This window comes from Silene latifolia, chromosome Y (genome assembly GCF_048544455.1).
Source record: "Silene latifolia isolate original U9 population chromosome Y, ASM4854445v1, whole genome shotgun sequence".
Taxonomy (NCBI): domain Eukaryota; kingdom Viridiplantae; phylum Streptophyta; class Magnoliopsida; order Caryophyllales; family Caryophyllaceae; genus Silene; species Silene latifolia.
Genome location: NC_133538.1, coordinates 277,852,834 through 277,856,265, shown reverse-complemented (window position 1 = coordinate 277,856,265; position 3,432 = coordinate 277,852,834). Strand labels below are relative to the sequence as shown.

The 3,432-nt window shown below is 38.7% G+C and overlaps 1 pseudogene; it reads left to right on the top strand.

Moving 5' to 3' along the window:
• The first annotated feature begins 450 nt into the window (after nucleotides 1-450).
• On the top strand, nucleotides 451-551 carry LOC141635945 (small nucleolar RNA R71; annotated as a pseudogene).
• Nucleotides 552-3,432: the final 2,881 nt, after the last annotated feature.

Below are 3,432 nucleotides of genomic sequence, written 5' to 3'. Positions count from 1 at the left end.
AGATTGGGATGGACTGCCCCTTGATTATTGTAATAGGAACCCCCTCCTTGCCTATATTGCTGAAAGGCAAGGACTTGTTCCTTCTCTACAAGACAGCCAACATCAGTGTGGCCATCATTACTCCCACATCTCTCACATGAAACGGTCTCTCCCCTGGTAAGAACATGGACCGTCTAAGGCTCCCCAGCAGCTTGTAATTCCAACTTGTCGAACCTAGCATTCATGGTCTCCTGCTGAGCCAAAACCTGCTTATCAACTGCATGATCTGTCCTAATCCCATCCCTCGGGTTACCATATTTAGCACTGTGATTCGCCATCTCTTCAATAAGGGACCATCCCTTATCATCATCTGTATTCTCCTGAAATCTTCCACTAGATGCCGCATCAAGTATGGCTCTCTGGTCGTCATACAGCCCATTGTAGAACTGATTAACTAGAAACCATGGGTCAAAACCATGGTGAGGGATAGACCTCACCAACTTCTTGAATCGTGACCATGCTTCATAGAAACTTTCATCGGGAGCCTGTCTGAAACTAGTAATCTTGGCCCTCGGCAAATTGGTGCGTTGTGGAGGGGAATATCTCTTGTAAAATGCAAGAGCAAGAGACTCCCAATCTGTAACCCCAGCAGCTGTGCGGTCCAAGTCAGTCAGCCACTCCCTGGCTGAATCAGCTAAAGAGAAAGGAAATAGAACTTCCTTAATCTTGTCCTGAGTTACCCCCTTAGTGGCGGGGATAGTAGAACAGTAATTAGTAAAGGTCTCCATATGCTTCCTCGGATCTTCACCTGCCACACCTCTATAGATATTCCTCTCCACCAGATTGATATAAGAAGGACGGATATCGAATGTATTACCATCCTCAGTCTAGAGATTGAAACCCTTCGGAATAGAGGATGCTTTAGGCACTGAATGACTGGAAAGCTTTGGCATCTTCACTGTAGAAATCGGACTGTCTTCCGCGAAAAGAGAATGATATAGCTCTGGCTTGAAAGTACTCAAGTCTTCCTTTCGTGATTTCCTTAGCACACGGAGTCTATGCTTGAATAATCTCTCCGGTTCTGAATCAGTTGAAAATAATTCAAACCTGTCTGACCTGGGCATAAACCACACTGAAAGAAAATAATAAGAACGGCCTCAAGGAATAGAAATTCCCTGAGACGGATAAAATAAACGGAACGAAAACAAATAGGGCAATTGCCTCCCCGGCAACGGCGCCAAAATTTGACACGTCTGTCGTATACCTGTCAAAAATAAACTAACTCAACTAACTATATAGCTAGGGAAGTCAGGTCGATCTCCGCAGGGAGGCAAGATATTTGTAGAAGTCCGTCTATTTGGTCACAAATGGGGGGGTTGTTTGATTTGTTATCTAAACTACGAGATTTAAAGGAAAGAGGAATAAAGGGTAAGAGCAATAAAAGCAGTGAAAAAGGATAAAACTATCGGATAGAGAGGGACATGTCGATTTCGGTTCACTACGGTAGTCCGGTGACTCACCAGTAAATGACTCAGATGAATTAAGGTAAGACGGATGTTGAAAGGTCCTTTCGATCCACTTTCTATCCTAAAATACCACTAACTTAACTTTCATTCTCGTCAGGGTAGTCTACTGTTCATAGCAGGCCTATTTAGTCCAATATTTTGATCTAGGATTAAATTTAGCCAGATTAAAGGTTAACTCAGAAGTGTGCACTCAACTAAGTTGAATAAATACAGTTAAATTGCTATGGTGACAGAGTCTCGTAAATATTTCATCTGTTTCATTTACTACATCGTCACAATCCTACCGCAGATCCCCTAATCCCAACATGAAAGGGGTTTAGCTACTCATGTCCCTAATTAAACTAACAGCAGATAAAATTCCAGCAGTAAACATTATGAAATAAACAATAGCATAAAAGTAAATTAGGGCAGAAGAATAAATGTAACGGAACGAAGAATTAAAGCGACAAGAGATTAATTATTAATAAGAGAAGAGAAAGAATTACAATCGATGCGAATCCGGCGTAAAGAACACAAAATCCAAGCGAAAGTAATCCCGAAATAAAGTTACAGTAGAGAGGAATGAAGTACGCAGTAAAAGTTTGATAATTGTAAAGTAGATCCAAAAAAATCCTGATAACCTAGTTAACGTAGGTTTTAAATAGTAAAGTACTTAAGTTTTGCGAAATTAAACAAAACACGGGCTGTTTAACACCCATAATCAGCGAAACCACTCGATCGAGTGGATTAAAACCACTCGATCAAGCAAACACCTCAGCAAATCTACTCGATCGAGTAGAAAGTTACTCGATCGAGTAACGGTCTTTCTCGGAGCTAAGGATCGAGTGGAAAACCACTCGATCGACCAATCTGGGACGTAAAAATCACTCGATCGAGTGATTAAACTGCTCGATCGAGTTCTTGGTCTTCATTTCAGCTCAAGTCCGCGCCTAAATGCCTCGTAATCCGTGCCATGACGCTTTCAAGTGCAGTATCTCACTCTGGAAAAATCCCGTCTCCTCTAAATGCATGCAAAAAGGACGAAAAACAGTACGATTCCACTACTTTCGCGTTCATTTCTACAAAATGGACAAAACGAACCAAAGTAGCCAATTCGGGGCAAAATACTATAAAAACAGTATAAAAATGCATAGAAATACGTGCTGAATTAGGCTAAAAAGACTATATATTATGCACGTATCAATATGGTCCTTCCCTTTTACTTTTGTTCTTATCTAAACCTTAGGCATGTAAGGCTAGGTAAGTAGTGTCATGATGGTGTTATTTTAGCTTATTAAAATAAATCACCACCATCCACTAACCCTCTACATTTCGGTCCACTTATAAAATGGACTACCATTTTATTTTGTCAATTGTCACACAATATGTCACATGTAGTATATTACATGTTATTAATTAATTTAATGCATATTTATCACATAAATATCATTTTATAAATTAATTAAATTACATACAACAAATTGACCAGTGATACTTGATCACATAAATAAAATGGGTCATATAATTATAATTCACAACATCTTGTAATTATAATCAACCATTCATTCTTATCTCTATTGTTTATCAAACAATAAACAGTTTGAGTAATAAAGCATTTTTATTACTAAAATAAATCTTATTTAATCCCATTACAATAAGATATCAATATTCTCTCTCACTAATTGAATTGTTCAATTTTAAGGAATTGATCAACTTGTATCGTCATACAATTAATCAACTTTATAGATTAGGGCATCATCCTTTAGGTGGGACCTTAAGGGATCAACTGACCACCACCGTCCCACGACAGTAACGTCAAACTCTAGCAAGCCAATCGTTACCGATTAATGTTGATCAGTTGACTATATAATGAATCATCCCTTACGTATTCTTAAAAATGAGATTTAAACATGTGATCATCATGATCGACAATTGTGATCGCATTATT